Consider the following 21547-nt stretch of genomic DNA (forward strand, 5'->3'; position numbering starts at 1 on the left):
CATATTCAAGAGGCATTGTAGATGCCAAACTCCATGAAGGTTACTACCTAAGATCATCTTGTTAGAAATAAATACTTTTTTATATAGGTTTAGAATTTGAATATATCTTCTATGCCTTGTGATCGTATTTATATTTTGGATGGTAACTTTTGATCAACTGGCACAGGGAAATTAGGGTGGAATGCTGAGAGACCTTATTTTGCCAACAGAGAAATATGGTGGATCATTTGAATAACTCACAGGCAATTTAATACTGTTGACCCCTTCATGATTTTTCATTTTCATCTACAGATTACAAGCAGATTGTGCTTTTTTCATTCTCAGGCAGGGATGTATAGCATGTTATGTTTGTTATTTAAAAAAAAAAAAAATCAAGGCTTTATAACCACTTTAATTTAAGCAGATGAATTAATTCTTTTTCTATTGTTGATTTTCTGGCAATCTAGAAAGATACCTGGCTAGCATTTATGATTTTTTTTTTAATTTAAGACAAGAGTTGTTTTTTGTTACCTCTGCTCTTTTCAAACTCTCATTGTAGCTTTTTTTTTTTTTTTTTTTTTTTTTTACCAGACACATATTCAAAAGCATTGTTAGTTATGGCAAGCATGAAAAGCTGACTTGTGTCCCATTACTTACTGGCCTTGCTGAATCAACATCTAAAGGGTTGTGCCCCCTCAGGATCCAAATGTATTCATGAGTTATGAATTACTGCCTAAGGACAATTAATATTTTGATTATGATCAAGAATCGCCAGTTGTGTCCTGGCTGTCTTGTCATCCAAAAATAATGGTTCCTTTTTTGCTCTGTATTTTAGTGTCATGCAGTGAAAGACCTTAAGTTCAGTGGTGTGATAAAAACTGGATAACTGGTCTTCATATTTAGGAAGTCCAAGGGTCTTTGACTATAAATACAAGATTATGGTGTGCTGATGAGTTCTCATTGAGACATTCTTCTATTGAAATAAGCAAATGTACAGTGTGCAGTCCTACTCATGAAAATTGGATTGGATGAATGGTATATTATCAATAGGCACTTCCCCTTTTCGCTAGAAGTTGTGCTGACAAGAATTTTATGCCTACGATAGGTGATTTTTGGCTAAAGCCACCCATCCAGATAATGTTCTAGAGTTTTTTTGTTTTGACTTGTGGCGTGCATTTTGGTACTAATTGATTTGGCCATATGCCACACATAAAACTCCTGTTTGATGTGATGGTAGTGTCCTTGCTTATCAATATATGATGGTCCATGGCAATGAACAAGAGATATGACATTATCATTCATCAAATCAATAAAAAGTCCTAACAAAAACCTATTTTCTCTTACGTCCTCTGACAGACGCAGCTCTGGAATGTTTCTTCACTAATGGGTTATGTTCAGGAGTAGCTAGGCAGTGAAAGCTTTCACTAGGCACACCTTTCAGGGGCTGTCCTAACTGCATAACCCCAGACACACCTGCTCATAGAATCAGTTTCTTGCTGCCTAGCTTAGGAGTAGGACCTAGGTTCCTGCTGGGACTTATGTCTCAGTTATTATTTTCTTTGAGAAATGTTTGTTTTTATTTACTCACTATCTCTAGCTAGTGTCAGGGGAATCCTCCTGGTGAACTACAAGCTACATCCGGGCTAAGGGTTTCACACTGTATAATCTAGATCCTTACGGTCTCCCAGCCTGGCCAACGAGCGTGAGCAGGTTGTGGTCCGCCCAGGCCTCGCCACGACAGAGCCCCGACAGATGGGGATGAGCCTGCGAACTGAGATTTCGCCGGGACGCATGAACCTGGAACACCCTGAGTTGCAGCATACCCCTCTTGGCTGGCAGCACCCCCACTTGGGGTGGGTGGCGGGCTGTATTGGAGCGGAGCCCCACGGTCCATGGTATGGTGTGTGATACATTCCCGCCGTGTCCCTGGGACAAATGCCTGTGGGGGAGCTGTGGGCCCACTCTTGGGGATAAAAGAGCTGTTTTTTCCTCATAATATCCCTCTGGCCTGTCAGGAGAGGTCCTTCCCTCCCTGCTCCCACTGGGGGCGCTATAGCGGTGACTAACACCTGGGGGAAGGGGTGTAATGATCTTATCTTGTCCAGGGGGGGTCCCCATGTAGGCCTCATTCCCTGGGCTCTTGACCGTTGGCGCAGTTTTCGGCCACCATTTTAAGTGTGGGCATTAAGCTGCATTCAAGTAAGGGCAGCAGCCATTTTCTTTGTTTTCCTGAGTGTTAGGATGGCGCCCGAAAACGGCACCAAACTGTGGGCAACCGCGCTGTATGGGCGGCGCCATTTTCTCCTATCCATTTGTATTGGAGATTTTTCACTTGCTACTGATAGAGCGGTTTACTTTCCAGGTTGGCTAGTAATTAGGGGTTTTTAAGTCCTTCTAACATTCCTAGGACACACTTGGCTCCTATCAGAATACCTCCTAGCATTAATGGGGGACTCCGGCTATAGCGCGGCTTAGCGGTGCGGACTGCGAGCGCAACATTTAAAGTGCCAGTGTACCCAATTTTGAAATTGTTTTAAATGGAGCCAGGAAGTAAAAATTTCACCTCTGAACTTATTTGTACATTCGGTTCTCATTCTCTGGGGTCTCTGTCTGCAGCATTAGAAACTCTGGCGTCCAAAGTGGACCTTGTAATGAAGCAAGTTGCTACTCAAAAAAGGCCAATGGCTTCTCAGTCCTCTGATTCAGAGCCTGATATGGTTGCCACAGACAACGCTCCCCCTGAGGGGTCCCTGTCCTCACAGTCAGATAATGAGGAGGATGAGTCCTCAGCTGCAGCGCTGGAACGAGCTCTGGTGGAAGCACTGATTCGTTCATGAGGGAAACTTTAAAACTGGATGATGAACCCACACAGTCAGATAAGCGGGTTGTCTTTGGCTCCCGCAAAGCCCAGAAGTCAGGTTAGGTTTTTTCTTGTCCCGAGGATTTTCACGAAATCGTGAATGAGCAATGGAGGCGCATTAAGCACATGCTGGTGGTGCCTAAGCGTTTTTTTGCACTGCTATCCTTTTGTGGACTTGGTGTCCAATCACTGGACAGTATCACCTAAGGTGGATCACACTGTTTCCCAGCTGAATAAATCAACTGTGGTACCCGTGGAAGATTCCCCGGTGTTTATAGGCCCGGTGGACAGGCGTACTGAGGCACTTTCCTGCCACTTACACTTAGTGGCAGGTTCGCTGCTTAAACCGGTGTTCGCCTCCGTCTTAGTTTCTCAGACGGTTACAGAATGATTAAGGTGCTTAAGAGCAACCGGCAGGCTGAGTCGGTTCCTCCGACTCTGATTGAATTCACGGATCAGATGGCCCAGGCCATGGTGTACCTATGTGATACGGCCCTGGACGAGGCTCCTATGGTTACCAGAGTGTCTGCAGTGGGGCTCGCATTGCGCCACATGGTATGGCTGAAGAGCTGGTCTGCTGACCAGGCCTCTAAAAAGGCAGTGGCTGACCTTCCCTTTTTGGGTGAACGTCTATTTGGTGACTCCTTGGGTGAGGACGCCCTCACCCGGTTCAGTTGTGGGGGGATGTCTGCGTTACTTTCGGGAACCCTGGATGTCTCTGTTTCCAGACAAATGGGTTCACCAATTGGTTTCTACAGGGTACAAGATCAAATTCCGGTCTTGCCCAGCAGACAGGTTCTTTCTATCAAATCTCTGTCTGTCTCCGGACCGTTCGACCAATCTCAGGGAGGGGAGTACAGGATCTCCTTGCACAAGGCGTTATTATCCCGGTTCCTCAGCCGGACAGGTTTCAGGGTTTTTACTCAAACCTATTCACAGTGCCCAGGAAGGAGGGCAAGGTGCATCCAATTTTGGACCTCAAATCGCTGAAGCACTTTGTGCGGGTACAGAAGTTTCAGATGGAATCCATTTGGTCGGTGGTGGCGCCTTTGCAACGAGACTTTCTGGCCTCCATCGATTTAGAAGATGCATATCTGCACATCCCTATTTACGAAGGCCACCGGTATCTCCGTTTCACGATGGCGGCGGAACATTATCAATTTGTGGCATTACCCTTTGGTCTAGCCTCCACTTCCAGAGTCTTCACCAAGGTTTTGGCCCCGGTGTTGGCTTTGCTCTGCAAGAAGGGGATTGCGGTCCTAGGTTATCTGGGCGATCTCTTGTTAAGGCCGAACTCTTGTGTCACCCTGTCGGGCGACCTGGCATTCACAGTTCAGACGCTTCAGGAATTCCAGAAGTCTGCGCTGACTCCGTCAGTATGTCGGAGTTATGTGGGCATGATTTTGGACTCCGCGCAAGTGAAAGTTTTTCTTCACGGGGGAAAAGCTCCAGACCCTGCAGGATCCTGAAGGACAGCGATCTCTCTCCTCCCTGCGGACCTATATGAGGGCTTTAGGGCTGATGGTGTCGGCCTTCGAGGCGGTCCCGTTTGACCAATTTCATACGAGACCTCTTCAAGCAGAGATTCTTGCCAAGTGGAACAGGGATCGGCAATCCTTGGACAGGATGATTTGTCTAAGCTGTCTCACAAGGTCAGAGCTCTCGTGGTGGCTCCGGTCGCCCGCTCTGAACCAGGGCAGGTCCTTCCTGTCGCTGTTGTGGACGGTGATCACCACGGATGCCAGCCGGACGGACTGGGGCAGATTACTGGATCTCTTTGCATCCAAGGAACCTGGTCGATGATGGAGTAGTCGCTACCTATCAATGTCCTGGAGCTCAGGGCGATCAAGCTCTGCCTGCTTCATTGAGCGCCTCGGTTACAGGGTCTCCCGGTTCCAGTTCAAACCGACAATGCTACGGCCGTGGCTTACATCAATCAGCAAGTGGGCACCAAGAGTGCTCAGGCAGCCAAGGAAGTGGCCGAGATTCTGACCTGGGCCGAGGCGCGCGTTCCGGCACTTTCCGTAGTTCACATCCCAGGGGTGGAGAACTGGCTTCCGGAGATCTTTCGCCTCCTGTGTGCCCGATGGGGGACTCCGGAGGTGGATCTGTTTGCATCTCGTCTAAACAGAAAAGTATAGCGGTTTGTGGTGGCCAGGGCTCGAGAGCCTCTGGCTGACACCGCGGATGCACTGGTGGTGCCTTGGAGCTGTTATCGGCTGATCTATGCCTTTCCTCTGTTGTCTTTTGTCTCGGCTTACATCAATCACCAAGTGGGCACCAAGAGTGCTCAGGCAGCCAAGGAAGTGGCCGAGATTCTGACCTGGGCCGAGGCGCGCGTTCCGGCACTTTCCGTAGTTCACATCCCAGGGGTGGAGAACTGGCAGGCGGATTACCTGAGTCGTCAGACCCTGGATCAGGGGGGATGGTCCCTGCTTCCGGAGATCTTTTGCTTCCTGTGTGCCCAATGGGGAACTCCGGAGGTGGATCTGTTTGCATCTCGTCTAAGCAGAAATGTATAGCGGTTTGTGGTGGCCAGGGCTCAAGATCCTCTGGCCGACACTGCGGATGCACTGGTGGTGCCTTGGAGCCGTTATCGGCTGATCTATGCCTTTCCTCTGTTGTCTTTTGTCTCGGTTCCTCCGCAGGTTGGCGATGGAGACGGTGCAAGTGATCCTAGTAGTGCCAGACTGGCCTCGTCGGTCTTGGTACGTAGAGGTGGTGAGGATGGCCGTCAAGCCTCCATGGCGGCTGCCTCTGAGAGAAGATCTACTGTCTCAAGGACCGATCTTCCATGCTGCTTTACAGTTGCTGGCTTTAACGGCTTGGCGGTTGAAGGCCAGGTGTTGAGAGACACAGGTCTCTCTGAGGCTGTCATTCCTACCTTGTTGAGAGCTAGGAAGGTGACTTCCAGAAAGAATTATCATCGTACCTGGAAGATGTATATTGCCTGGTGTGAGTCGCAAGCGTTGCATCCTCGTTCCTTTATGGTGGTGAGGGTCTTGGCTTTCCTACAGAAAGGTGTGGAGCAATGTTTGGCTTTGGGCACGATTAAAGGTCAGGTTTCGGCCTTAGCCATTTATTTCCAATGTCACTTAGCGACTAACTCCTTAATTCGCACCTTTATACAGGGAGTGCGTCATCTGACTCTGCCAAGAAGATCCCCTTTACCCCCGTTGAATCTGAATTTGGTTTTGTCCGTTAGACAACGGCCTTCTTTTGAAAAGAGCAGAGACATTTCTCTGCCCTTATTGTCTCAGAAAGTTGCCTTTATGGTGGCTATCACCTCTGCTCGCAGGGTGTCGAAATTGGCGGCTCTATCCCAAAGAAATTGCCTTGCATTCACTGGATGTTGTTCGGGCGATCAGGGTTTACCTGTCGGCCATGGAATCTTTTCGTACGTCTTGATTCTGTATTTGTCCTTCCTGAAGGATCTCGTAAAGGTTCGGCGGCATCTGCTGCAACCATATCAAAATGGATCAGACCCACTATTATTCAGGCCTAGTCACTAAAGGGTCAGGCTCCTCCTTTCCCTGTGAGGGCGCATTCTATTAGAGCGCTGAGTGCCTCTTGGGCTTTTCGCCATTAGGCATCAGTGGCTCAGATGTGTAAAGCAGCGATTTGGTCGTCTGTACACACTTTTACAAAATTCTACAAGATTGATTTGCTATCATCCTCTTTTTATACCTGAAGGGTTTCACATGTACTGTCACTTTAAGGCTGGCTCCACCCAGGAGTGATGACAAGGGTCAAGGGGCAGAGTGGCCATCTTAGAGACATGTAAGAGATGCATTGATATACAGAGCTGTCCTGTAATGCATGTTGGAGCGTACAGTGAGTCCTGAATAAACAACCGTTGTTCCAGATCAGAGTCCTGTGTCTCTCACAACACGGAGAATATAACAGTGGCGACGATGATGGGATTTACAAGGTTACCATCTGTGTGAGAAGAGAAAAGAAAAAAAAAAAACTCTGGATTGTCACCTGGATACAAACACCCACAGAGCCCAGCAGGAAAATGTCATTGATCGGGACATTAAGTGAATTTGATGGAGAACAGACAACCTGGAGTTCCTGGATTGAGAGACTGGAACAGTATTTTTGTGCAAATGCCATCCCAGGCGACAGGCAAGTAGCAGTATTTCTGACAGTGGTTGGTGCTAGGACATATGACACTCTTAGGGATCTCCTTTTCCCTGAAAAACCAGCAACTAAGACTTTGGTAGAGCTCCTGACACTGTTAGGGAATCACTTCCAGCCTAAACCACTAGAGATTGCAGAAAGATTCCGGTTCCATCAGCGGCAGCAACAGCCGGGTGAAGATATTAAGGCTTATGTGCTCGCCCTTCGCAGACTAGCCTCAACCTGTTCTTTTGGGGAGTATTTACCGACTGCACTGAGGGATAAGTTTGTCATGGGACTGAATAGTGAGTCTAGCCAAAAGAGACTGTTAACAGAGAAAGACCTTACCCTTACAAAGGCAATTGAGATAGCTTCGGTGATGGAAATGGCTGTGAAAGATACAGAGGCTTTGAACCCCCAGAGCAGAAAGGAAGAGGTTAAAGAGGAAGTTTTCAGAACAGCAGTCAAGCCAACAGCAGCAAACTGATAAATATAGACCCTCACCAAGCCGGGAGTCAGCTTGCTACCGTTGTGGGAATACAGACCATGATCACAAAGTCTGCCGGTTTAAGGATCAGTTCTGTCATAATTGTGGTAAGGCAGGCCATCTGAAACGAGTCTGCCGTAGTAAGAAGGTGCGAAATAAACAACCTCTGAACACCAGGACAAAAACATATATGGTGGGAAGATGTACATCGTCATCGGAATCAGAGGATGAGGAAGTGCTCCACAGATTGGACATACATCATATGCATTCAGCACCCCCAGCAATGACTGTAGAGGTAACCGTGGAAGGAAAGAAACTCAAGATGGATATAGACACAGGAGCAGCAGTTTCAGTTATCACCCAGAAACAATGGAGAAAACTTCTGATCCGAACAACTGTCCGTCCAACACCAATCAAACTGTAGACATACTCAAAGCAGATACTCCACCCACTGGGTTACGTGAAAGTACAGGTATCCTACAAGGGTCAGACGAAGAGAATGCCGTTGTATATCCTAGAACATGGGGGACCTCCTCTCTTTGGGAGAGACTGGATTGCTCACTTTGGCATGCTAGACATCGCCATAAACCCCTGCAACACCGTGACCATCCCATCAGGAGATAAAGAGGGATGGGTGGAATCCCTGAAACAGCGATTCCCACAAGTCTTTGATAACCATTTGGGAAAAATAAAGCGTGACTGTGTGAGGCTGAAACCCAACGCCCAGCCTAGGTTCTTCAAAGCTCGGACGGTACCTTTCGCACTCCGAGCAGGTGTGGAAGCTGAACTAAGCCGGCTGGAGGAACAAGGTGTCATCTCAAAGGTAGAGCACAGCGAGTGGGCATCACAAGTTGTACCAGTAAAGAAAGCGAATGGGGACTTACGCATTTGTAGCGATTTCCGCATGGCACTAAATTCTCAACTGGAGATAGACCAGTATCCACTACCCAGAGTAGATGACATTTTTGCCTCTCTTGCAGGAGGTCAAAAATTCACCAAGCTTGATCTCAGGCAAGCTTATTTACAGTTTGAGGTCCACTCTTCGTCCCGCAAGTTTCTAACCATCAACACTCACAAGGGACTGTATGAATACAATCGGATGGTGTTTGGTGTAGCCTCTGCCCCCGCCATTTGGCAACGCAAAATGGATGAGATTCTGGCGGATATTCCTTTCACACAGTGCCTGTTAGATGACATGCTCATCACGGGCCTGACGGACCAGGAACACAAGCGTAACGTGGATCTTGTGTTGGCGAGACTCCAAGAGCAGGGTCTAAAAGTGAACTTAGCGAAATGCCAATTCATTGTACCTAAATTGGAGTTTTGTGGCCACCTTGTGGATGTAGAGGGTATACACACCACAGAAGCCAAAGTTGATGCTTTAGTAAAAGCTCCAGCCCCAATCAACGTCTAACAGCTGCGATCATACCTGGGCTTGCTGAACTATTACCACAAATTCCTGCCAGATCTAGCACACACTTTGTTCCCATTAAACAAGCTTTTGGAGAAACACTCCAGATGGAACTGGTCGGCTGCATGCCAAAGTGCTTTTGAAGTTTCTAAGCGAAAGCTGTTGGCGTCAGGCATGCTCGTGCACTATGACCTCCAAAGGCCTCTCACCTTGGCTTGTGATGCCTCACCCTATGGTCTAGGGGCTGTACTATCTCATGTTTTACCAGATGGGTCGGAGAAACCAGTGGCATTCGCCTCCAGGTCCTTGACAAAAGCAGAAAGCAATTACTCTCACATTGACAAAGAGGCTCTGGCGCTCATATGGGCAATTAAGAAGTTTCATCTTTACCTGTATGGTAGGGAATTCACCATACTGACTGATCATAAACCACTCCTTCAGATCTTTAGCCCTGACAAAGGCATCTCCCAGACGACTGCGGCGCGTCTTCAACGCTATGCCCTATTCTTGGAAGCATATAGCTACAAAATCCAGTATCGCAGCCATGATACCAATGCTAATGCGGACGCCATGTCCCATCTGACAAGGACATTAACGGACTCTTCTCCACCAGTCAAGAGTTGTCGTTACACCAGCCTGTCCTTTCTGTCTTCCGGGGAAGTAGCAGCCCATACAGCCAAGGATACCTTCCTTAAGACAATACTCTCCTGGGTACGGTACGGTTGGCCTGCAACTGTCACACAGGATTATGAACCTTACTTCCGTAGGCGTCTGGAATTAACTGTGGAATTAACTGTGGCTGCCAACTGTGTTTTATGGGGAGACCGAGTGATCGTTCCACAGACCCTCTGGAAACACATTCTGGACTTGCTACATACTGGTCATCCCGGGGGCACACGTGTGAAAAAAAAGGCCCGAGGCTATGTGTGGTGGCCGAACCTCGACTCGGATATCACGACATATGTGAATGCATGTGCTGGATGTGCACAAACTGCAAGAGACCCTCCTCGAGGGTGCGTCCAGCCCTGGAATTGGCCCACGGTTCCCTGGTTTCGCCTACACTTGGACTTTGCAGGCCCGATCAGAGGACACACCTTTTTGATCATTATTGATGCCCATTCAAAGTGGCCTGCGGTCATTCCGGTTACCCAGCCGACGAATAAGGCGACGATTTCCATACTGTTACATCTCGCTGCTACGTTTGGATACCCCAGAGAAATTGTCACAGACAACGGTGCACAATTCACAAGCCAGGAGTTTCAGAGTTTCCTGACGGCCCACAACATCAAACACAAGTTGACCGCACCTTACCACCCGGCTACAAATGGTCAAGCAGAAAGGTTTGTACAGACCTTCAAACGCTATTTCAAAGCTACTGTGGCTACAAGTAAACAACAGTCCCTGTCACCCCAGCAATTGGACTCCTTCCTTTCTGCTTACAGAACCACACCACATGCAACCACTGGGAAAACTCCAGCTGAACTTCTTTTGGGTCGGCAGCCATGGACTGTTTTGGACATGCTCCGCCCTCAAATGGTCCAGGAACATGTACGGCAGTCCCAAGACAAGAGGGTCAAACACGACGAGATTCCCCGGTTTACAGCCCAGCAAAAGGTATGGGCTCGATCTTATGGCGCTTCCAACACTCGTTGGCTTCCTGCTATCGTCGCAGAGACTTTGGGACCCAAAATGTATAGGGCCTGCCTGGAAGATGGTTCCATTTGCAGACGGCATGCGGACTAATTGCGTCCTCGTTCTCAGCTGCCCGAATCCCTGACATCGGCTGCACCTCCAGTGTCTCAAGGATCTGCTCCTACCGGATCAGGAGGCAATGAGACTGATGCTTGGGGGAGACTCTGAACTTTTGAACTCAGCTCCAACAGAGCCCTCCAGCCCTGGTCCAGAGCTCTTGGCCCCGCCGGTGTCCATTCCGGCCAGCCCTGCTTCCTCCGGCCCCGAGTCACTGAGTGCCCGTCCTCAAAGACACTGTCGCCCTCCTGACCGGTTTCAAATGCAAGACCGGTTACGAGACTTTCGACGGGCCCGCCAAAAGTGATCCACTGCCATGTTCTCCCCGTAACGTCCCTGGAAGTTGTTCTCACATCCGGACGCGAAAGAAGCCATGTAAATCGCCTGAGTTGAAGGACTGTATTGGACAATTATTAGTTACTGTTTTATGCCTGTTCTCGTTTTGTTGTGTTTTTTTTTTTGTTTTTTTTTTTTAGGGATGGATGGAAGGTGTTATACCTGAAGGGTTTCACATGTACTGTCACTTTAAGGCTGGCTCCACCCAGGAGTGATGACAAGGGTCAAGGGGCAGAGTCGCCATCTTAGAGACATGTAAGAGATGCATTGATATACAGAGCTGTCCTGTAATGCATGTTGGAGTGTACAGTGAGTCCTGAATAAACAACCGTTGTTCCAGATCAGAGTCCTGTGTCTCTCACAACACGGAGAATATAACACCTCAGATGCTTCTTTTGGCCACAAAGTTTTGCAGGCTGCTGTTTGCTGAAGAGACTGTTAAAATGCCTTGTTAAAATGTTAACAGTTGTTGGTTGCGTTCTTCCCACCCCTCATGCCTATACTGCTATGGGACGTCCCATTAGTGAAGAAACATTCCAGAGCTGCGTCTGTCAGAGGACGTAAGAGAAAATAGAATTTTTGTAAGAACTTACTGTAAAATAATTTTCTCTGAGTCCTCCGACAGACGCAGCTCCCCCTCGCTATGTTTTGGGGTTGGTTGTGAGCAGGTGTCTCTGGGGTTATGCGGTTAGGACAGCCCCTAAAAGGCATGTCTAGTGAAAGCTTTCACTACCTAGCTACTGCTGAAGAGGGCACACATAACCCATTAGTAAAGAAACATTCCAGAGTTCTTCCAAAATTCTATTTTTTCAAGTGAAACGGACATTTTCCAAACTGTGATTGACTTGAAAGTCCATAATCAAGTGTGCTTTGCATCAATGAAAGTATATGTGCAATATTTTGCACTGAAGCCTGTAGAATCACTCTGGCCCTCCATTTGCACAGCTACACCTTTGTCTCCCAACAGATTCAATAACTTTTTTTTTGCGGCAGTGGAATTTAAACATGGGAGTTTTTTTTATATTTGTAATTAGAAGTGGTTGAAATGTTTGGCATTTGTAGTAGTGAAAAAAAACTTTCTGAAAATTTGAACCACTACACAAAATAGAAGCCAAAATTGCTAAGCTTCCAGCAGGCATTGTCCATATGAAGGGCTGGCTTCTTCAGCGCATCAAAATGGAAAACTTTATCAAATACTTACCATAATGTTCTTTTCCTGATGGCAATCCATGGCAGCATACATGTGATATAGCTCCGCCCCTATATCCACCCACAGGACCTGTTTAACCACCTAAGGACCAAGCCTATTTCTGACACTTTATTTAGAACCCCCTCCTATCGAATTTCTATAATGCTTTCGAGATATATTTGTTGTATGAAATAAGCATGTCCAGGGGTCATCCCTGATATATTTACCCCGTGATTTTATTAATAAGTTGTTGTATCCTTAACCAATACTCCCGGATCTTGGGATATTCCCACCAGACCTGAATCATTGTGCCCACCAACTGACAGCCCCTCCAACACAAGTTTGACTTCTCTGGCTGACTGCTTTGTGCTATAACTGGTGTTATGTACTATCTCGAGAGGCACTTATAATTCATCTCAATGGTATTCACATCCCTGGCGGTGGAGTGTAAGGCCCTCAGAACAGTTTTTTCCTTGTGCTCTTCCAAACTAATTCCTATTTCTCTCTTCCAACTTTCTATAAATGTGTGTTTCCTCACTCCCGCCAGATCAGTTAACATCTTGTAAATCCGAGACAAACCATGTTTTATTTTTGTTAACGGGTTACAGAGTTTTTCCACAAAGTTCAACTCTTTTTCTGATCTGATGGGTTGAGGCAAAGATCCTACAAAGTGTTTTAGTTGCAAATAGCTCCACTCATTTAGTGTCGACCTTCCCATAGTGTTAAGATTGTGAAATGGCCTAATTTTTCCATTGTGTATTTTTCCTTTTAATTGCAAATCCCCTAACCCACCACCAAACTGTTTCTCAGTTCCTGGTAAAAAAAATGAATGTTTGTGCCTACTAGTGGTAATAACGGAATGTTGTATTCCCCACCTGGCCAGCCTATACAGCGCATCCCATGTCTTGTATACAACTCTCGTTTATTTTGTGTGTGTCCCTGTGTATTTTTCTATACTTTGGTGGAATCCAGATGTTCCTATCCAATTGTGTTTGACTTAATGTGATTTCCAACTTAACCCATCTTTTTTTTTTTTTTTGTCCATTCTATCATCCTGGATATCACTGCTGTGTAAAATTTTTTTTTTTTTTTTTATAACAATACATGTTTTTGATAATAGAGAAAATACAATAAAAGTAATAACATCCGATAGGTATATTTCACAACGTATGTCATGTGGCAAAAGGCATGACCATATTCAGTAACATAAACTTGTTCAGTGACATAAACAACACAGATAACCAGTGAAATTTGTGGGTTGATACTTCTTATTCCACAGTTTAAATATTGAGTTAAGGGATGCTGTCCAGCTGAGACTGAAGAGCCCATCACCCCAATTGGGTTCAAACTGTGAGCAGGCTCTTCAGATGAAAATTAGATTAAGGAGGGTAAGCCTTGGCACAGCCTGCCCCCCTATCCCTTACTCCAGACAGCTAGTATATTTAACTAATCACCTAGGCCCTGTTGAGGCCTCCTAGTAGGCACTATCTTCATCGTGGTTTGGTCGTGTTAGGAATGGGGGGGGGGGGAATATGGAAGGAAGAGGGAATGTAGGGGTTGGGTATTAACCACCAAGCTTTTTTATTAGAACTAATAGTTTGAATCTTTAGCAAGGATGTTTCTCAACATTAGGATACATTATCTTAGGGTATCGTTTGGGGTCTGATCTATTCAAGCCTTCCAGTGTTTATGGAATTTTGGGCTCTTCTTTCCTTATATGCTAGGATCCTTTTCATTTCACATTGTGAGTTAACTCTATTTTTTATTTACTCTATGCTTGGGGGAGAAACTGAGCGCCATTTTCCAGTGATGGCTATTCTAGTAGCAAACAGGATATGAACAATCCTTGTATGGTATGGGGAATCTTCTATACCAAGGCTTAAGAGGGCTACAGCAGGGGTGAGTTGACACTCCTTCCCTATTATTTTCAAGATCAAGGAAGAGACTTCTTTCCACAATGGCTGTAATACTGAGCAGCTCCATAGCGTATGGATAAGATTGCCAGTTTCCTGGCATTCCCTCCAACATAGAGGGGAAGAGTTGTGGTCTATAGTATAATGGCGTTTCGGTGTCATGTATTACCTATGGAGAATTTTTTGGGCGTTGTCCAATTGGTCTATGCATGCTGATGATTTTCTATTTATCCTGAATGCCGACAGCTATTGTATTATAGAGGAGTGCTGTAGTTCCTCTTCCCAATTAATTAAATTTGGGCGTTTAGTGTAGGTTGGCTGGTAGTTACAAAATTTGTAAAACAAAGAAATGCCTTTGGTTTGTGTGTAGTTTTTCTCAAGCAGGAATTTCCATAGCGTTTGAGGAATTAATAGTGGTGGAGCTTTGTTTTTCTTCATAAATTATATTATTTGGTGCATGGTGAAAGTGTCCAGTGTGTTTGGATTTTGTATGGATTCCATAGAGTAATGAATGCCCCTCTTTTTCCAGTGGTGTGTTGATAGTCCTGGTATCGGGAAATCATATGCTGCTAGTTGGGTATGGAGCTGTACGCATAGTGTGTCCGGGAATTTATGACCAATTAAAAGGGACCATACTCTGATTGTTGCTATTATGTTCGGGTACTGAGGTATTGCTACCTTATGGTGAATGTTTGCCGCTATTGCTAGTGCTGATTTTTCTATGTGATTACATAGCTTGTCTTCTTGAGAAGAGAACCAGTAGCACGCTTGGCTTTAGGAGAGCTGCTTGATAGTAAGCATGAGCATTTGGAAGGCATATACTCCCTGTTTGCTTAGATTTGTAAAGAGTGGTAAGTGAAATTCTGGGTTTCTTTCCATCCCAAATAAATTGTCTCAATTTGGTGGCTAATTTCTCGAAAAAAATTTGTGGGATGGGTATTGGAAGGGTTCTAAAATAAAGGAGTTTGGGTAGCCAACCAGGAAAGGTGAATTTTACGGATCTGAGAGAATTATTTTTCTATTTGGGCTAATAGTGGTAAGAAGTTACACGTGTAGAGGTTGGATACTGGTGAGGTCAATTGTATTCCTAGGTAGGTAATTGAAGGTGCATCCAAATTGCATGGGGAACATAGTTTTAAGCATTTCAATCTCGGTTCAAGGTATGGATACTGGGAGAGCAAAGCATTTACTGGTACTTTGTAGAGATATTTTTCCAAATATCTTTAAAAGGGCTTGCACTTCCGGTAGGCAATTCTTTGGGTCTGTCAGGGTTAATATAATATCGTCAGCAAAAAGCCCAAGTTTATGTTCTATAGGGCCTACCTTAATTCCCTTATTGCGTTTGTTGGATCTAATAAACTCTGCCAAGGGTTCTATTGCCAGTGAAAAAATGATGGGGAATAATGGGCACCCCGGAGAGGTTCCATTAGAAAGGTTATATGGGTTGGATAGTAATCCCACTGTATAAACTTTTGCTGACGGGTTGGAATAAAGAGCCATAATTGCCGAATGAATAAGGCCTTGTAGACAAAATTTAGAGAGGGTACTAGATAGGTACCCCAATTAACCCTATCTATGGCTTTTTTTCAGCATCTAAGGCTAGAAGAACAGTGGGGATATGATTATTTTCCACGTATTTCAATAGGTTGATCATTTTTCTCGTTCCGTCTGGAGCCTGTCTGCCTTTCACAAAGTCGACCTGATCCAGACTTATGAGGAAGGGAAATACTTGATGCAGTCTATTAGCCAATACTTTAGCGTAGATTTTCAGATCAACATTTAGAAGAGATATGGGCCTAAAGTTCTGGAGCATACAGTGGGGATCAAAAGTTTGGGCACCCAAGGTAAAAATTTGTATTAATGTGCATAAAGAAGCCAAGGAAAGATGGAAAAATCTCCAAAAGGCATCAAATTACAGATTAGACATTTGTATATGTCAACATAAGTTAGATTTTATTTCCATCATTTACACTTACAAAATAACAGAAAACAAAAAAATGGCGTCTGCAAAAGTTTGGGCACCCTGCAGAGTTAATATCTTGTACTGCCCACTTTGGCAAGTATCACAGCTTGTAAACGCTTTTTGTAGCCAGCCAAGAGTCTTTCAATTCTTGTTTGAGGTATCTTTGCCCATTCTTCCTTACAAAAGTCTTCCAGTTCTTTGAGATTTCTGGGCTGTCTGTCACGCACTGCTCTTCTAAGGTCTATCCATAGATTTTCAATTATGTTGAGGTCAGGAGATAGTGAAGGCCATGGCAAAACCTTCAGTTTACGCCTCTTGATGTAATCCCCCCCTGGATTTCGAGGTATGTTTAGGATCATTATCCATTTGTAGAAGCCATCCTCTTTAACTTCAGCTTTTTCACAGATGGCATCAAGTTACCATACAAAATTTGCTGAAATTTTATTGAATCCATTTTTCCTTCTACTCGTGAATAGGGATGATGGAACCTTTGAAAAGTTTGGTTCGACCAGAACACCCGAATTTCCCGAAAGTTCGGTTCGGATTCCAGAACCCCATTGAAATCAATGGGACCCGAACTTCGGGAAATCAAAAAACACAATTTTGAAGCCCTAAAACCTAATAAATGCCCCTAAAAAGTGCCTAGGGTTCTGGGTCATGCCCCAGGGACTATGAATCAGGCAAAAAAAAGTTCTTAAAAATTGTCGTTTTTGATAGAGAGCCAATTATTGAAAAAATTAAAAAAAATATTTATTTGGATTTTGTGTCTGAGGGGTCTAAAAAGTGTACCTGTGAAGTTTCAGCTCTGTAGCATGTCCAGAACCAGAAAAAAAAAAGATTATTTTTCTTAGAATTTCAGTAGCGCAGGGATGGTGTTACCCTCCTTTCATAAAGTGCAAATAAATAAAGTGTATAAATTGCATAAATAATCCAAAACATCCAACTAAGCAAGAACAGAATCCTTCAAAAGTCTTTGTTTATGTAGTGCCAGAGCTGGTGGTGGTGACATTGTACGTTGGTTCCTATAACTGACACCAATGACCCTGCATTAAAGGCACTGTGTGTATTGCTCTGGCACTACATAAACAAAGACTTTTGAAGGACTTTGTTCTTGCTTAGTTGGATGCTTTAGATTATTTATGCAAATTATGCACTTTATTTATTTGCACTTTATGAAAGGAGGGTAACACCATTCCAGCACGACTGAAATTCTAAGAAAAATAATCTGTTTTTTTTTTGTGATGAATTTTAATTTATGTATAGTTGTCACTGAGGCTTTATCAACTGTTCGATGTAAAAATCACCTGCAAGACGCACACTGCTATGCGTCCCAAAGTTGTCGCTAAATAAAGCAGATGGGTGTGAGGCAGAGTAGCAAATCCGTTTGCAGTGGACTTAACGCTTACAACAAGAACTGCCGTTAAGTTGTCACTGAGACTTTGGTAACTCTGCGCGGTGAAATTCACCTGCAAAACGCACACTGCTATGCGACCCAAAGTTGTCGCTAAATACAGCAGATGTGTGTTTCGCTGAAATGTATTTTGCACAATAGCTGACTAGCAAGCACGTATACCTGCTGTAGATATATCAGCAGTGCAACGTGCTCACTAGACGGAACCCTGACACTTAAAAGTATCCCTACAAAAACTAGATTATTGAATCGAACTATAGTGGTATATAGTACCCTAACTACACTGCATATCCCTTTCCTCACACTAAAAGAACAGCTCCATACAGCAGAAGATAATTTCTAACTGACACTGTCCCTTTAAATTTTTTTTTTTCTAACTCAAAGAGCACAATCGCTGTATTTCTAACTACACTGACAATCTTTCTGTAAGCTGACTGCTTTTCTGCTGATATGGAGCTTTACAAGCAATCGGCTATGCAGCAACGTTGTTTAACACAGCAGGAGAACACAAATGCTTCCACTCTCTTCGAAAGCCTCTGTATTACAGTGCTAGAGGTTAGGCAGGGCTATGTTATATACTGGGGGGCGTATATTCACTCCTGATTGGCCTCTGGTCCCCGTAGTCACTCCAATCACGTTCCTAGCAGACTCCTGCCCCCTCATTGGCTTTTACTGACGTTTTTGGGCCAATCACAGGCTTTTAAAGCCTAGTTCCTGTCCCATTGCATTTTGGGCGGTTCTGGTGGCTGAATTCCGAACTTTTACCGCAAGAAGTTCGGAATTCGGCCGAATTTCGAACACCCGAACCGTTCGATCATCCCTACTCGTGAAATGTTCCCTGTGCCACTGGCTGCAATACAACTCCAAAGCATGATTGATCCACCCCCTTTCTTAACAGTTGGACAGAGGTTATTTTCATTAAATTCTGTGCCCCTTCTTTTCCAAACGTACCTTTGCTCATTCCAGCCAAAAAGTTCAATTTTAACCTCATCGGTCCACAGAACTTGTTTCCAAAATGCATCAGGCTTGTCTATATGTTCATTTGCAAAGTTCAAACGCTGATTTTTGTGGTGAGGACGTAGAAGAGGTTTTCTTCTGATGACTCTTCCATGAAGACCATATTTGTACAAGTATCTCTTTATAGTGGAATAGTGTACCACAACTCCAGTGTCTGCCAGATCTTTCTGGAGGGATCCTGCAGTCAAACATGGGTTTTGAATTGTTTTTCTCACAATCCTGCGAGCTGTTCTGTCTGATATTTTTCTTAGTCTTCCAGATCTTGCTTTAACTTCCACTGTTCCTGATGACTGCCATTTCTTAATTACATTCCGAACAGAGGATATTGACATCTGAAACCGCTTTGCTATCTTCTTATAGCCTTCTCCAGCTTTGTGAGCATCAACTATTTTCAGTTTCAGTTTTCTAGACAACTGCTTATAAGATCACATGGTGCTGATTGTTGGGGCAAGGTCAGATGAGTCTGGGAATTTAAAACCTTTGAGATTGACATCACCTGGTCTTCCCAGACGATGATTGAGAACAATCCATGACACTGACAGGTCTCAGCCTTGCAAAGGGGGCAGCGCATGCTATAAATTCTGCAGGGTGCCCAAACTTTTGCAGACGCCATTTTTTTTTTTACTGTAATTTTGAAAGTTTCAATGATGGAAATAAAATCTAACTTTTGTTGACATATTATAAGAATGTCTTATCTGTAATTTGATGCCTTTTGGAGATTTTTCCATCTTTCCTTGGCTTCTTTATGCACATTACAGATTTTTACCTGGGGTGTCCAAACTTTCGATCCCCACTGTATCAGGGTCTCTTCCTGGTTTTGGGATAGTGGCTACGATTGCTTGGAGCATTTATTTTGGGAATTTGCCAGACTTTGAGGTTACATTGAATAGTTCTGCTAGATGCGGGGTTAGAATAGGGGACAGTGCTTTGTAATATTCAGCCGAGAATCCATAGATTCCTGGTGATTTGTGCATGGGTAATGATTTGATTACTGTGGTTATTTCTTCTATGGTTATTGAGTTTTTGAAGTGTGGTGTCATCCAAAGAAGGTAGTTTGATGTTGTTAAGGAAATTGTCGATTTCTGTTACTGTTGGGTTGTGGGTAGATCTTTTAAGTTGTAAAGGGAGCCATAAAATCCTTTGAAGACACCTGCAATTTCTCTAGGGTTTCTAGGTTTTGCCCATAAGATGGTGTTTAATGAGAGGGATCTTGGACTTGGTGCGTCTCTTTTTAAGTTGGGAGGCCAGTAGCTTACTTGCTGTTACTTTGTGAGTACCAGGAGACTTTTAGTCTCTTGAAATAAATGTCATAGTCAGCTAAAAGAATTTGTCTTAGTTCTTCTCTTAGAGAATTAAGATTAGTCAGAAGGGGGTTGGTCGCCTTGTTCGCTTTTTTGTGTTGCTTTTCAAGTTCTGCAATTCCTGCCTGTAGCTAGGTTATGCCATTAGTCCTGTTCTCTGGCAACCGCCTTATGGGCGCACCTGATTGTGTTTGGGGGAGCAAGTTTTTTGTTTTTATTGATAGTAAAAATATTCCTCAATTTTCCCTATATATATATATATATATATATATATATATATATATATATATATATATATATATATATTCACTATATTGGGGGGTGGGCAAGGATGTAGGTTTCATTGCGCCAAATTGGTGTTTGAGCATTCTTAGCGCTATCCACTACATCAATGGTGATGGGGGCGTGGTCAGACCATGTAATGGAGTGGATATCTCCCTTGATTGTCTTTTGGAGCACATATTTGTCAATAAGGAACACATCAATTCTAGAGTAACTTTTATGGACAGAAGAATAGTAAGAATAATCCCTTTCAGTAGTGCGGAGACACCTCCAAGGGTCAAAGAGACCTTCTTCAAGACATAGGGGTCCAAAACTAGGCCTGCGTCTCCGCCCCACTGATGAGCAATCCAGTTCAGCATTAACAACAGCATTGAAATCACCTCAAATCAACAAATTGCCCTTTTTCATCTGCTTAGCCAGTCTTACAGTTTTCCGGATACATTTTAAGGGCTTTTTGTTAGGGGCGTAGAGATTACCCACTGTATAAAGGACATTGTTGATCTCCGCAACCAATATTATGCATTGGCCATGTTCATCGGTGGACTCACTAACTAGCTTGAATGCGACAGTGTCCCTTATAGCAATTAAGACTCCATTTTTTTTGGTATGATTATTGGCAATGAATACATATGGAAATTTTGGATGAGAGCAGGTAGGCGCTTTGGAACTTACAAAGTGGGTCTCCTGGATACAGATAATGTCACACTTATTTTCCAATGCTGTCTTCCAAAGGTTTCTTTGTTTGGCGGGACTGTTAAGACCCCGAACGTTCAAGGACATCCATCTAAGGGACATATCGGTGGAAGAAGGTTCTAGGTTTCCATCTGGTGGTAAGAAGGGGTAGTGGTGGGAAAAACATAAGATATAAACAACATGTTGCCGTGACCGGGCCCGGGTTATCGGCCAAAATAACAGATATGCAAACAAGCATAACAAACAACTGGTAGAGTTGTAACCTTCCACTAAGAATGCGAGCAAACCTCGCAATTAACCAAGGAGGAAATCAAAGTCAGGTGAACCGAACAACAGGTGAAAAATCACTCCGGCCGGAGTGCTTGTGCTGCGTTACATTTGTTTTCATGGGGGAGATGGGACCTCCTAATACATAAAGGTTTGCCACAGGTGATGGGAAGAGAGCGCATGTGATCATCTGCCCCTTCTGTTGGGTTGGGCATAGCGTCCTCCAGGCCTGGAGGGTACATTCAGCAATGAGCTTTCATCATTAGGCAACAAGCCCCATTGTCTGAGCAGTTCTAAAGCTCTGTCGATCGAGTAAATGGAGTGAGATACATTGTTCATGGTCACATTGAGCTTGGCTGGAAATCCCCATTTGTACAGGACTTTATGATTTCGTAGAATTTTTGTTATAGGGACTATGTTGTTCCTTGCGGCAAGTGTGGCTTGAGATAGGTCTGGATACAGGGATATGCCAGAATATGGGTCAGGGAGGGCAGGGTTTTGTCTGGAAAATCGCATTAGCTGGTCCTTTATATGGTAGAAGTGGATCCTAGCTATGACATCTCTAGG

The sequence above is a fragment of the Pelophylax lessonae genome (genome assembly GCF_965119305.1).
Source record: "Pelophylax lessonae genome assembly, chromosome: 3".
NCBI lineage: Eukaryota > Metazoa > Chordata > Amphibia > Anura > Ranidae > Pelophylax > Pelophylax lessonae.